Source organism: Elephantulus edwardii, unplaced genomic scaffold (genome assembly GCF_000299155.1).
Source record: "Elephantulus edwardii isolate Elephantulus edwardi_28Jun2011 unplaced genomic scaffold, EleEdw1.0 scaffold00022, whole genome shotgun sequence".
Classification (NCBI taxonomy): domain Eukaryota; kingdom Metazoa; phylum Chordata; class Mammalia; order Macroscelidea; family Macroscelididae; genus Elephantulus; species Elephantulus edwardii.
In genome coordinates, this window is record NW_006399772.1 from 2,988,974 (window position 1) to 3,004,846 (window position 15,873).

A 15,873-nucleotide genomic window follows, 5' to 3' on the forward strand; every position below is an offset into this window, starting at 1 on the left:
AAAGCCACAGGATAGACAATAGCAGAGTATTTTAAATAATGCTAGAGATGCCTGTGATGCTATTTATTCTTTTCAGATCAAACAGTTAAGCCTTAGATAAATTTTCCCCAAATATGTGGCTAATTACAGAAATATTAACAGTCACAGCAATTAAGATAAAAACATGTACATCACATGCAGGCAATCATTCTTGTGAAAAATTTTACCTTATTAATCATTGTATGCCTTATGGTGCCTATTGTTGTTGTTATGTTGTTATTTGCCATCAAGTTGCTGGCTACTCATAGCGACCCTGTGTACAACAGCCCTAAAACCTGCTCTACCACTTATGAATCTTATTGTCTCCAACACTCCCATCCCCGTTACCCCAGTGACGGAATCAATCCATCTCATGGTCTTCCTCTCCTTCGCCACCCCTCCACCCTCCCAAGCATGACATTCCTCTTCAAAGACTAGTACCTCCTTGCAACATGCCCAAAGTATGTCAGACGAAGCTTTAGAATCCTTCCTTGCCTCCAAGGAGCAGCCTGGCTTCACCCTCTCCAGAACAAACTTGTTTGTTCTCCTAGCAGTCTGTGGTATATTTAAAACTCTAGCACCAAAGTTTGAATTCATGAATTCTCTTTCTGTTATTTCTAGTCATTGTCCAGCTCTCTGATGCATAGCAAGTAATGGCAAAGGCCATGGCCATGTGTCAGGTGCACCTTAGTCACCAGGCTGACATCATTGCTCCTCAGTACTTTGGAGAGGTCTCTGACAGTAGACTTTACCAATGCAATTTGTCTTAATTTCCTGGCTGCTGGTACCAAGAGTGTTGATTGTAGAGCCAAACAAACTGAAGCTGTCAACAATCTCAAATCTCTTCACTATCTGTCATGATGCTGCCATTTGGCCCACTGATAAGAATGTTTTCTTGACACTGATCTTCAATTCATATTGAAGACTGCAGTCCTTGACCTTCTGTAGCAAGCGCTTCGGGTCTTCCTCAATTTCAGCAAATAGTGTTGTGTCATCTGCATAATACAGATTGTTGATGAGTCTACCTCTGATCCTAATGCCACACTTCTTCTCATAGGTTTTCTTCTGTTGAACTTTTAAATGTATTCAAACCAAAAACCTTAGGCTATTTAGGTGTTGTTGTTGTTGTTTGCTGTCAACTCAAACACGACTCATAGTGACCCTATGAACAAAAGACCTGAAGCCTTTCTATAACTATTGTTGTTTCTCTATATCTATTGTTGTTTCTCAAAGTTCATAGGTTCCAGAGGTATGTTGTTTAGGAAGAGGATGCCACTCCTCCTTTAGGTTATTGTGGAACTCAAATAGAGCTCTGGTGGCCTAGGGGTAAAAAACTGCTGCAATTCCGATGGCACGTGGTTCAAATCCATCAGCTGCTCATTGGGAGGATAGGCAATCTCCTCCCATACACTTACCTCCCTCATAAAACCTCCCAGAGTGTCAGCTATGGGTTGGTTTTGACTCGGCAGTGAAACAGCAGTCAACAATCTCAACTCCAAATGCTCTTACTCATTGTTGTTGAGTCTTAACTGATTCATAGCTGGCCCTCCAGCAGGTTTTCAGAGGATCTAAATCACATGGGAAAAGAATGCCTATCTTTCTTCCAAGGAACCACTGGTGGATTTGAATGTCCAGAAAGGCAAAGCCTTTGTTTTAGCAAGACACACTATGTACTGCATCACTGGAACTTCTTTTATATTCCGTGGGGACTTGTATAATTAGTAGGCATGGTTACAAATGGGTTTTCATGTGCACATACTGGATATCATCATTTGTTATACTCCATTGTAATTTCTTTTCATTCAATATAAAGTATTGTTATTCAGTGCTGTTTAGATAGATCTGATGTATAGTGATTATAACCATAGGAGATGTATCCAATCCTGCATCCACCTCACATTCTCTGCTGTGCCGAAGCCCACTGTTGCAATCACAGTGTCAGACCATCATGGTAAGGGTTTTCCTCTTACTCCCTGGCCTTCCATTATCCAAGCATGAAGCCCTTCATCAAGCACTTGTCCCTCCTGATAGCATGATAACATGCTGTAAGTATGTGAGACCAGGTTGTACCATCCTTGCTTCCCATGAACCCTCTGGATTCACTTCTTCCAAGGCAAATTTCTTCTTTGGTCATCTGTATTTAATAACCTATGCTAATAACCTAATTCAAAGACGTCAGTTTTTCATTTGTCTTTATTCATTGTCCAACCATCATGTGTGCTTAAAGCAATAGAAAATGCCATGGTTTGAGTCAGAAGCACCTTACTCTTTAAACACATATCCTTGCTCTGTAGCACTTTAAAGTGGTCCTTGGTAGCACCTGTGTCCATATTGTAATACATTGTTTCGTTTCTTGACTGCTGGTTCCATGGATGTTGATTGTAAACATGGATTTTCACATATCACATTCTTTCCATTACTTCCAGTCATTAATTGAGTGCATATTGGGTGTGGATGTGTCACCAGGGGCTTCCAGGGAAGAGTAAACTGAGATCTCTACTACTAGGAACTCAGAGCCTAGAAGCTTTCAGACATTTCAGAGCCATCCACCCCAGTTTCTGAGCAGTCTGCATTTCATCAAAATGCGAGAAATAAGCAGTTATGCAAGAATCTAATTTGGTTACTCTCCCATAATAATTCTTAGATATTGCTCTTTTATTTTAAAAAGTTAGTTCCACTAGGGATTGAGTTGTTCCATTAAATGCCTTTAAGATGTGGTTTGCTAAGTGATCATTTCTATCTTGGTAGGACTTCAATTAAGCTATTTTGAAAGAAAAACGAAAAACACAAAAAACAGAGGGAACCGCTAAAATGCCTCACTTCGGTATATTTACCTTCTGCTTTCTTCTCTTGTAAATTCAGTTCCCAGCTGGGAATTCAGCTCCCAATAAAATGTTAGTGAAATGTACTTTTTCTCCATCCTCTCCACAACTCCCAGCATTTCCCTTGATTGTGGGAATAATGAGGGTAGAGTCTTTTGAAAACAACGTGAGGCTTGTCTAAGTGCTTTTTAAACAAGGCATTATTTTGTGTGTGTGGTTGAAACTCTGAAAACTGACAGACGAAATATGGACCTTGCACTGTTACCATGTAACCTGAGCCCTGGCCACTGATTTGAGGCTGACACCAGAGCAGGACCTCTGTGAAATTAGCTGGGAGGTTATTTTTCTCTGTGTATGTGTTTATAGTGTAAAATCTCCTGATGGAACAAACTTCAGGAACATACCTACAAAACCCCAGAAGCCCAAGCAGATAACTGATACTAAGAGCTCTCTTTGAGGTGAAAGGGAAGCAGATGTAATTCTAGACTGTTTAAAAGATATCTACTTTAAAAAAAAAATTAAAAAAAAAAGTGTCTGTACTCAGTGGCACAGCTCTGAAAACTAAACCCCCCCAAGTTAAAAAGCGTTTTGGGTACTAGCAGCTCTGTGATAATGGAATAATTGTTATAAGCAACATGGCCTTGAGGCTTGACTCACATTGGAAGTTGTCAAAAGTTATTGTTCCAGGGACTAGGAAAGCTGTATAGTTAGTTACAGGGCACAGCTTTGTGAAGTTGTGGGATTTGCTGATTACACTGTCAAAGCCCTCAACCCTTGAAAAGAAAAGCATAGTATATGGCACTAATGCTCTATATTGTGTTTACAATGCTGGTCAGAGTATAATCCTGAGTTGTTACTCATGTTTCATTTTGGTTTTGGCTTGCCAGTTTCAGATTTGCTCAATGTTGATTATCTACATTGATAATAAAGAGTATTGGCTCAGCTCAGGAAGCCAAAGCTATGTTAGTAACCACTGGCAGCATCAGTAAGCGCTATTGTAAGTATTTTTTGCGTCTCCAGAAAGGGCAACCCCGGCCCAGCTGATGCACTTTCCACTCGTCGTTCTGCCCATTTAGATCTTGATACTGGATATGGTTTAATAGAAACTGAGTCAGAGAGGTACTTTTTTGCAAAACACACACGCGCGCGCGCGCGCACACACACACACACACACACACACACACACACACACGGTGAAAACCGGCCTAATTTGCCTAAAGGCCTACTGATTTCTTATGGTCTAGTGACAAGAAGCCACACTATAATGCTGCAGGCACCTGGTCTACCAACTGCTCTACAAGAGGAGGAGAAATCGCCTACTGTGTGATTAACTGCCTCTGAAGACCCACCAGAGGGCCAGCTATGAATCGGTTCCAACTCGACAGTACACAACCACAACAAGAAAAACAACCGTAGCAAAATACACTCCTAAGAAATTAATGGCCTTAACAGAAATGTGTTGTATCACCATGATGGAGGGCTGAGGTCCAAATCAGATTATTGGTTCTTCGGAGAGAACTGAGAGAGGAATCACTTCATTTCCTTGTCTGAGCTTCTGATTTCATTCCTTGGCTTGTAGCTCTGTACATAGTCATGTGGTCAACCTTCTCTGTCGACATGCAGGTTCTCCTCCTGCCCCTTATATTGAACATTGTTTCCTCTTTCTTTTCTTTTCAATTTTTTATTTTATATTGGTTTGCTTGCAATATTCATATATATTGTGTTTCACTCTATCCTTCCTTTACTTTGTTTCATATATTCATTCCCTCTCATTATGGTTTTTTTCCTTCATGCAGCCTTGTATTTCCTAAGTATTCCATTTTCTAACATGCATTAGAATACATTAATTGTATTTTAATGATTTTACATTTGATTTTTCAACAGGAGGGGAAATAAAATTTGAGGAAGAACATGACCCGGGAAAGGGAGGGAAGAACCCTTATGACAATGAAAAGATACATTCGTACCAACTCTATAAAAATAACAGAACCCATTAAGTTTCCAGAAATGCACATCTCAAAGTCTCCCATTCACTGGAAAGTTCCCTCTTTTGTGGCATTAGGGAGAAAACAGGGGAACCAATGTGCTTCAACAGAAACAGCACAACAGGAGTTAACTTTGTTCCATTTCTCTGTCACAAAGACAGTCACACTGCCCAATAATCAGCTGGAAAACGCAACACGTAAATGAGAAAATATATTCATCTGTTAGTTCATTCTATAACTGGCAGCGGGGTTCAATCCTCCTCCTGTGTCTTGGCTTGGGTATGCGTTCCCTCTTCTTTACGCTCTCAGGGCTCACGTGACCCAGGTCCGCGTCCAGCAGTCCAGGGGGTACTTCCACTGGTATGGGGTTCATGTGCTCCACGTGCAGCCTCGGCGCCCTCCTTGGTGTGGATCCGGCCCACTTCTGGATAGCTCCCCTGGACCTGCTCCGACAGCTCGCGCAGCCCTGCGTCGTGGACCTGGCCGTCCTGCAGCAGGTCTGGATGGACCTGCTCCACAGTCACTTGTGCGGAATCCACCTGGACCTGAAGCACCGGCAGCACATGTACCTTCCCGACTTGTTCTATAATTGTCATTGATGTTACAGGTTCTGTTTGCACATGAGTTTCTACAGAAAGAACTTCTTCTGTTATTAGATGCTCTGAAATATTGTGAGCGTCACTTAGATGTCTCTGTAACTCATTTCCTTGCATGAACCACAAATCACACAAAGTACAATGATTGGGTTTCTTTCCAGTGTGAATTACCAAGTGATCTTTGAATTGGTCCCAGCTGTTAAACACACTGTTACAGACCTGACATTCACAAAGCTTCTTTCTTCCCTTTTTTGCCCCTATTCCAGTTTGGCATGCTGTCAGGTGACATTTGAGTGTGCTATTTCTAGCAAATCGTTCATGACAATTTGGACATTCAAGGGGTTTTTCACCTGTATGTTTTCAAAGATGCTCTTTAAAATGTCCAAAGTGAACTGCTTCTCACAGTACTGACATATGTGAATTTTTTCCCCAGTTCTTTGCTTCTTACTGACTCCACCCTCTTCAAGGTGGTAACAATTGAGGTGCTGTTTCCATGCACTCTCCCGAAGATACCATTTATTGCATATGTCACACTTGAAACTCTCAGTGGAGTGTGATTTCATGTGCTCCTTAAAATGGTAAGACAATTTAAATGAACGGTTCCATTTCTCACAATGGAACAAGTACTTCATATGGGACAGCTGAAGTTCACAATTTCAATACCTTCTACCTGTTTGCTTGTGGGGTCAGATGCACAGCCATCTTCCTCTCTAATCTGCCCTTTTCTATCACCTGGACGATACTTGCTGGTAATATAGGCCAAAAGGGCTCACGCAGAATCATCAGAGGAACCCATTCTCTGAATGTATTTTATGGACTGCCGGGCAGAAGCCACTTCCTCCAACGTCTCCATGGCCTCATCTTCCACTTCAATTGTGCCTTCCCCAATCTCCACCACAATCTCCATAGGCTCTGATTCTGCGCACGGCAACGACTCAGTGATCACATTGGAAGTTTCTGCAATCTTTCTCTTTTTTTGCCTTATTTTTTCCTATATCATTTTCCTCAAGTGGAGCTGCATTTTCTTTGTTCCTGACTTCAAGGGCTTTAATGGCTTCCAGCATCTGGAGAAACTCTGCCGCTTTCCGAACATCATTGGCTTCTTCTTCTCCTTGTATCATTAACTTTGCTGTATATGTGAACTCAATCAAATGACGGAAGGCCGTTTTACTGACACCTATCTCCACCAAAGGTTCCTGAGTAAATTTCTGAAAGAATTTGTAGAAGAACTTACTACAAGCAGCCAAAACAGCCTTGTGGGCCTTAAAATGGTGCCGGTCCACCATCAGGGTGATGTCAGTGAAGCGGTCCTGCTCCCGCTGCTCATTAAGCCGGTCCAGGATCATCTTGTGGTGCTCGGGAAACTCCTGCAGGCATTCCATCATCTCCTCCGTCTCCATGGCCAATGGGCTGCTCGGACCCATCGCACGGCTGCCTCTTTTTATGTTTTTAAAAATTAATCACCATGAACTATGTCCACCATTACCCTGGCTTTCCAGATCCCTGACAGATCTTTCCCATTTCCTTTACCTCTCTCCTCTACCCACAAATTGTGTGATCATTCCCCACCTGCCCATGGTCACTCTGTTCCTACTTTCCACCCCCTGGATCTTCATACACGCTTTACTAGTTAACTTTTTATTTCTACGATAATGGTCTTATGTAGTATTTGTCCTTACGAGGCTGAGTTATTTCACTCAGCATAAGGCTACCCAGTTCCTCCAAAGTTATTTAGTAATTTTCACAATTGTCGCTCTTGAGTGCTACATACTTTTCCATCTTGTAAATATACAACAATTTTTCAATCTATGTGATTATTGTTGAACATTTGCCCTCTTTCCTTGTTGGCATATGTGACAAGGAAACAAAACCTATTAAATGAGAAATGACAACAACCTCTTCAACAAATGGTAATGGTGCTAGCAAAACAGGACTGTTACCTGCAAAAAGCTGAAACAGGATACACACCTCCAAACACACTAAAAAATCAACTCAAAATGGATCAGAGACCTAGGGATAAAGCCCCAAACCATAAACATCAAAAGAGACAAAGTAAGAACAAGCTTAGAAGGCCTAGCCTATGGGCTATAGAGGCTGACAAATACAGCCAGAAATATACAACAACCAGGAAAGGATAAAAACGATGGGACCTTCTAAAGATTAAATTCATGTGCACATAAAAAACTTTTTCTAACAGAAAGAAAACCTACTGACTGGGGATGGGGGGGAGGGAAACACACAGAAAGAGCACACTTGGAAATACTGTCCTAGACAAGGGTTTCATAACAAAAGTTTATAGAATACTCCTGGGCCTCCAGAAGAAAAAGATTGATAACCCAGTTACAAATATGCAAAGACTTTTCACAGAGGAAAAGAATTCAAATGACAAACAGAAACAGAAAGAAATTATCAAAATCGCTGGCAATAAGAGAGATGCAAATCAAAATTACAATGAGATACCAACTCAGCCTAGTTAGCAGTGGCAAAGTTTAACAGGACAGAAAGCAACAAATGTTGGAGAGGATATAGAGAATGGAACTCTCATACACCTTTGGTGGGATTGTAAAATAGTATAACCACCATGGCAGGTAGTTTGACATTTCCTCAAAAAGCTAAACATAGAAATTTCATATAACCCAGCTATTCCTACTAGGAATATACTTTGAGAAAATAGAACAGAGACACAAATGGATGGTTGTATACCAATGTTCGCAGCAACATTGTTCTCTTTTATAAAATATCAAACGAGCTGAGAACCAACTCTATCCTATTTTAAAAGGTGCTATTTTCAAGTAAGTTTTACAGATACTAAGGGTTAAGATTTCAACATATCTTTTGCAGGAATGCAATTCATTCCATAACGACCTCACATAAACTAGCAGTTACTCTAGTCATTGTAACCTTACTGAAATGTTTAACATTTTGCCCAATAAAGATTAATTGTAAAGGAAGTCCTTGAAAAGCATATTTAAAAATTGAAGAGTTATGCCAGGATTTTTCTGTAATAATTGAGGATAATGAATTAAGTTAGGCAAAAGACTTCTTTTCTTTTTTTTTTTCATTAATTAGTGCATTTTCCTTCCCTCAGTACATTTTGCAATGCACCTCTTATTCCAAATTTTTGTCATACATAAAACACCTAATCATATATTCCTTTCACACAGTTCTCCTCATCTGTTCCCTTGCAGTGTGTTCATTATTTATCCACTCTTTTCCAATGTTCTTCCAAAATTCCTACGTTGGTACTATTTTATAACAGCGGTGGTATGCAGCATTTTTCCTTTTGTGATAAGAAAACATTGGACATTATGGATCAATTCAACAAAGTAGCAGGATACAAGATCAACATATGAAAATCAGTTGGACTTCTCTGTAATGACAAAGAGAACATAGAAATAGGGCCAAGAAAAACAATACTAATTGTAATACCTAATCACAGAATAGGAGAGAGTTCAGATTTGTTGTTCAGGTGTCACTATGGGCCCTCCTTGACTTGATGGCACTTAACAACAACAATTACAAGGTTAACAACACATCTCTCTACACGCTATACCACCAGAGCTAAAACTGGTTCGATGTCTAGCCCTTTTGCCCTTCCCCAAGGCTATAAATCTTAATGATGGGTATGGAAGTGAGGTACTCATCATTCTCCTGTGGAGGCACTGGTAGATTTGAACAGCTGGTGCCACACAGCTATAGAGGATGTTACCAGAGCTCCTGTCTCTTTCCCCAGTCACCTCAGATCATATTACCTGGACAACAGGCTACTTTAGCTACACAATTCTTACCTCCCTTTGACATTTTTTATGGAGAAATTAGCCACAAAGAACAGAGAAATCCTCTCATTTCACTGCTTGGTATTTAGATAATCTCCTTTGGGTAATCAGAAGTTGGCTATGTAGTAATTAGGAAATAAGTGACACTGTGTTCATTGGAGAATCAAGGTGTCTTTAGCTCATGATCAATTTAGCTCCCTTAGTGACATGTATCAGCAGAAACTCACACCTGTAAGTATATGAAGATTTTCTAGAGGAAATAATCATAAAGGAGCAGAGAGGAGAGGAGAGGGAAGAAGGGAAGGGTGTGTGGGGTGGGATATGATATGTGAGTAAGTAGGTCCATGTTCCACTCAATACCATCCAGAGCTGAGACTCTGGCACCTGAATCAGGCTAAGAACGGGGAACGTGCACTCATGTCAGTCTGTCCCCTCACTCTAGACATATATCAGCTTGTTCCTATATGAAAACTTGCAGTGAGAGAGGAAGGTAAATTTGTGGTAATAAGTAAATAAACAAACATAAATAAATAGTAAACTAATTATCCTTACTTTTAGAATGTCATGTCCAAATCTCGCTCACAGTGAGACATTTGTGATGTCCAAGGTCAAGTATCTTGCTCATTACATTAAATGTTGGGCCCAAGGCAATCAACCAATGCCTGATGCTCAGGTTCAGTGGCCAACTGGAAAAAGAGCATGAAGAGCCAAGGAGGTGCAGGAGGCTTAACCATGGCTTTATTGGAGCTCTCATACAGAGTATGGGGGCACTGCCAACACCATGAGACACTTCACCAACTTTACAGGAACTTAGCCATCAAGATCTTATAATGCCCAGAACAAAAGTGGCTCCCTGCCACATTCTGTGCCTGGGCTACATGGTCATATTCAAAACAATGTGCAGAGACCACTACCCTTATCATTATGGGCCCACACAGTTACACTTAAAACAATACTTGTGCAACAATGGAAATAGTACATGTCACATGAAATAATATTACTTTAAAAGAACACAGAATTCTATACTCTGTACTCATGTGAAGATATGCAAGAGTGCACACGCACACACACACACACACACACACACAAACACAAATATACACAATAAAACATTGATGAACAGTTTCCTCCCATGTGCTTAACAGCCTCTGAAAACCTGCCGCAGGGTCAGCTATGGGTCCGTTCGGACTCTACGATACTCAAAAACAACAACATTTTAAATATAGTCTGTCTGTCATGTGTATGTCTACACATGCAAACACCAAAAGTAAAGCAATTATAAGGAAGTTCCATATTTTTCCAATCATGATTTGTTCTAAGAGTAAAATGAAATGATGGATGTATTTTAAATCCTTTTGAATCTTTTCTATATTTTTATATTGAGTAATCACAAAGAGATTTGGTTATAGCAGATAGCTGGTTATAGTTGGTTATGTGCAAGATAACTGGTTATAGCAGCAGTTTTTAAACATTCGTGGACATCAGAATCACTTGGAAGGCTGGTTAAAATACATATTAAGTGTATATAGTGTTATTGTTGATTGCCTTCAAGTCAAGCACGAGTCATAGCAACCCTATGAAAAAAAAGGCCTGAAGGCCCTCTACAACTATCGACACTTATCAAAGTTCAAATTTGCTTTTGTGCTAAGTTTCCAGCCAATGGCAATGTAACTGAAACCAAATCTTGAGCACCACTCATTCAGAGCATGAGTTTTGGAGTTTTGGAGTTTTGGTTTAACTGTGGGACTGAATCTCTGTGATATGATTAATAGATTTTAGTTCTCTACTATTGGAAGATAAAAACAGGATTTTTAAATCTCTGGTAAAATTTTACATATGTTAAGAAATACAGATATATTTACACTGAATAATAACAATTAACATCCGTTTAAAAATTAAGCAAACATACAGAAAAACCTGACTCCATTTTGTTCTAATGTCTAAAATCATATCAGAGTAAATCAGGTCCTCCCGTAGAGAATCGAGAACATGGAACCATGAAATTTTGAGTTTCATTCATTTGGCTACAAGAGATCAAGGAAGATGATTCCTCAAGAAAATAGAATTACAAAAAACAAACGAATGAACGAATTAAAAAAAACAACAACAAACACACAAATGACATTTTATCTTGAGATTTAACTAATGTGTCTGTGGTTCAAAGAAAAACAGAATGATATTTGAAAAACTGAAAGCAATACTGTGAGGTCACTTCCAATAATGGAGATCCTATAGGTCAAGGAGAACTGCTGTGTAGGTACTTCTGGTCTGTGGTCTTCAGGGAGGCAGGCTGCCACGTCTTTCTGCCTTGCCATGGCTGAGGAGTCTGGACTGCCAACCTTTTATCTGTCCACTGAGAGAGCTTAGTCATTCTGCTCACAAAGCTAATTCTATTGAACAGTACTGACCCTCTAACTATTCCTAAGGCCGAAAATCTTTATGAGAAGAAACAGTGCATCTTTTGGACGAGTCCCAAACATGACAGCCTACATCATCAGAGATGCACATTGAAGGCTCACTCACTCACCTACTGACACTGTTTCAGAACAGACTCTTAGCTGACCCTCTAATGAATTTTTATAGGCTGCAAATTGCAAGGGAGGTATCTGCTCATCCTTCTACCACAGTGCAGCTGGTAGAGTCAAACTTACTGCCTTTGGATTGGTCACTGGGCCTTGAGAGCTCCCTCAAAATGTCACCATTAGCTCAACCCAACTCACTGTCATCAAGTCAACACTGATTTACAGCTGCCCTCCAGAAAAATTAGGGATAAAAGAGTCTAAAGGTTAAGAGAGTTTAAACTGTTTTAGAGTGAGAACCCTACGACACACGTGTTCTGTATGCTTGTTAGGTCCACGGCTGATTGGTAACTTAAAGGCACATGACAACAACAATATGATATTTGCCCTATATATCACCTATATGGTAAAGATGATACTACTTAAAATATTGTGCTGAGTGAACTAACTCAGTCCCATAAGGATAAATATTGTATACAACCATTATCATAGATATAAGGATCCAGGAGGGGTGGGAGAGGCTGGAAGCAGAGGGATGTGGATATGAAGGGGGAAGGGGAGATTACTCATTGGGTTTGGTGGGTGGAGGGGTGAGACAAATTGAAAGAATTTGTTCAAATTTGTATATTAATTTTGTAAATAAACTAGTAGAAAAATAAAAAAATTCAAAAAAACAAAACAAAAACAAAAAATATATATAGTAATATACATTCAAACATAGATAAAACATACATGATTCCTTGCATTTTCGTTGTAATTATTAACTAAAGCAGTTTCTTTCATCCTAATAAGTATTAGAATAAAACCTTTCTATCAGTGTAAAAATGTTAGCATCTCATATTGAGGAAAAACTGAACTTGACTTATTGATGATCGTACAGTGAACCAGTCAGCCAGAAGAAGGTAGAGGAGTAAAGTTGTTCTTTTCAAGTTTAAAGATTTCTTGAACTTAATTCATGCAAAACTCATTCGTCTGTAGTAACATAGAAGGAAGCCCTGATGATGCACACACACATCTGCTAATGCAAACACACATCTGCTGATGGAAAGGTTGGTAATTGGAAACCACTCGCTGGTCTGTAGGAGAAAAGACTAGAAATCTGCTCTTGTAGAAATTATAGCCTGGGAAAACTTTTGTGTCACTTCAGCCCTATTATATAGCACAGCTTTGAATCTAATAAAGTTGAAGATACCTAGTTCTATGTAAGTCAGTGTTCTTACTTAACAAAACATTTGCACGTGATGATAAGGAATAACTTTTAAAATAAGCCCAATATTTATGCATAAATGAAAGTACATTGTGGATAAGTTATAAGATACCATTCAGCAACATTTTCTTTTTGTCAATATACAATAAATATTGAAAGAATTATCTAAATTATCATTTTGAGAAAATCTCTTTAGAGATTTACTACCTTATTAAATGTTCCTCTAAGGGAATAAAAGTCAACCATGGATAAGGTAAAGTATTGTCATTTCTAAATGGCTATTTCATAGCAATTGTTGAACCAGTTTTTTAAATTCTAGGCACTCAAAAACATCCAAAATGTGATCTATGGAATCTGGATTGTGATCTCCTCAGTTATGAAAAGGAAGCAACAACATACAGAACTACAAAGTGACAATGTTTAATTAGGTGCTAGGGAATAATTTCCAACTCTCTGACAACAGAGGAAAACATTGTCTGGCCCTGCACCATCTTTACAGTCTTTTCTATGTAAGAGCCATTATTTCAGTCATTGCATCAATCCGTATTTTTGCATTGTTTTGTTTTCCCTGAAGGCGCGGGGGGGAATGTATTGTTGATGTTTTTCTGTTTTTTCTACTGACCCTCACTTTCCCAAGTATAAAGTTCCTCTCCAAACACTGATCCTCTCTGAAAAACCTATTCCAAGTATATGAGTTGTTACTTTTCTCTCTTAAAGTATCAGTTTACTGTGAAGCTGAGCTTTGTACCATTGGAGGTCAAATGCTGCAATGGCTTCCCATGGTGGACAGTGTTTAGTGGAGCTCCCAGTTTAAGACAGGTTTGAAAACAGAAGTGGCAACCACTTTCTAAATCACATGCCTCTGGAAACTTTATGAGCCTGGAGAAATGAAGAGTTATAGAAAGGTTTCAGGCCTTGGTTCACAGGATCTCTGAGTCGTGCTTGACTCGACAGCAATTAACAACAACAACAATTGAGGCATTAAATCTTTCATCTTCATTAGTAAGTATTTGCCATCTTTTTTGCTTACAAGGTTATGTCCTGTGGATTTTGCAGAAATTAGTCTTCCTCCATGCTCATGTCATGTTCTTCAAGTTTCAGCTTCTCATACTATTTGCTCAGCATGCAGATTGACTGAGCATGGTTAAAAGACACAATCCTGAAATATTTTCTGTTCCCTTGCTCTGTTTGAAGGACTGACCCTTGCTCTATATATACCTTCTATGTAAACACAATTTTGTGTTTTGTGGATTAACAACAATGTTATACATAAATTGTTATGATTCATGGAGCTTAAGCATTGTCAGTAGTATAACACATACAATGTCTTACTTGTATTCTCTGCTTTGAGCCAAGATTCGTGTGCCATTAGCAATAATATACCTGTTTCCACATTGTCTTTCGAATTAAATATAATTTCCAGATGTTCCTTGATAATGTAGTGATCTAACCACTTTAAAATTGTCTACAGCAAAATATTACTATGTGATCTTTTAACGATATTGTTTGATAATGTCCATCTTCTGTTGATCATCTTTCTCTGGAATGTGGACAAGTATTAATAATCTCTTTAATTGGTTGGCCCAGGGACTTCTGGTGGCCTGGTAGTAAAGAGCTGATGCACTGCTAACCCAAAAGAATGCAGTTTGAATTCACCAGCTGCTCCATGGGATAGAAGATGTGTAGTTTCTTCCTGTGCAATTTGACTGGCTCTGAAAACCTGCTGGAGGGCCAACTTAAATTCGGTCTGACTCAATGGTACATAAAAACAGGGATTGGTTGGTCAGTTAACTATTTTCCGTATTTCTGGATATGGATAAGTGAGCACTTAAAAAGTTACATTCAGTTGTTGAAACATTTTATTTGGTACTTAAATCAAGGTTCCTAAAGTCTTGATTTGGCAGTGCCTTCATATTATCTTCTGAAATGGTTAAATATCAATGGTTTTTTTAAATTTCTTCTACCTTCTTATGATGTTACTTAACATTTTCAATATTTTACCCAGAGTCCTTAAATATTGTAAATTTTGGCTTGAAATTTTCTTTAGTTTATTTCAGCTTCATACATATTGAGAATGTTTTTCTTTAGGTTTTCTAACTCCAAGTCTTTGCACATTTTGTATAATAATATACTTTTATTTTCTTGAATTGCTTCTTGACATTTTCTTTTTAACTCTTCGTTGTTCCTTTCATTTGTTTGTAGAGGGTTCTTGATTATCATCTTCTAACACATCTGGTGTTTGGTAATTAGTGCTCAGTGTGTCGAATCTATTCTTGAGATGGTCTCAAAATTTAGATAGAATATACTCAAGTTTGTACTTTGGCTCTCATGGCTTTATTTATATCTTCCTCAGTAACAACTTGCCATTACATATAAATAACTAATGATCTGTTCTTCAGGTAGACTTTGACTTTGTTTTGACTTATGATATTAAGCTTTTTTATTATCCCTTTTCAAATATTTAGTAGACTTGATTTCTATGTAATTCATCTTGTGAGAATGTTCTGTACATTAGCAGTTTATGATGTTGGAAAAAAACATATTTACGATGAAGAAGTCATTGGTATTGTAAAATCTTATTATGAAATCTCCATTGTCATTCCTATCACTGAAGCTATCTTTTCCAACTACCAATCATTGTTTCCATCTTTCACATTCAAACTTCTGGTAATTAAAAGTGCATCTAGACTGCATGTTTAATCAATCTCAGACTGCAAAAGAATGTAAAGATCTTCACTTTTTTATTTTTTACATTTACTGGTTGGTAAATAAATTTAAATAAGTTGTATTGTTTATTTATTCCGTTTGCTGTTGTTGAGTCAGAACCAACTCTTAACTGACCCTCTACCAGATTTCCGAGGTTGTACGTCACATGTGAGGCAATTGCCCATTTTTCTGTTGAGAAATAGCTGCTGGATTTGAACCACCAGAGACTTTTGGCCTTTGGGTA

General features: G+C 38.7%; 1 protein-coding gene and 1 pseudogene across 1 annotated transcript in view; one reads left to right on the forward strand and one right to left on the reverse strand.

The window, feature by feature from the left end:
• Window positions 1-15,873, forward strand: part of MAGI2 (membrane associated guanylate kinase, WW and PDZ domain containing 2) — a 1,911,292-nt gene that overhangs the window by 283,677 nt on the left and 1,611,742 nt on the right. The window lies entirely within an intron of this gene.
• On the reverse strand, window positions 5,058-6,821 carry LOC102852166 (annotated as a pseudogene).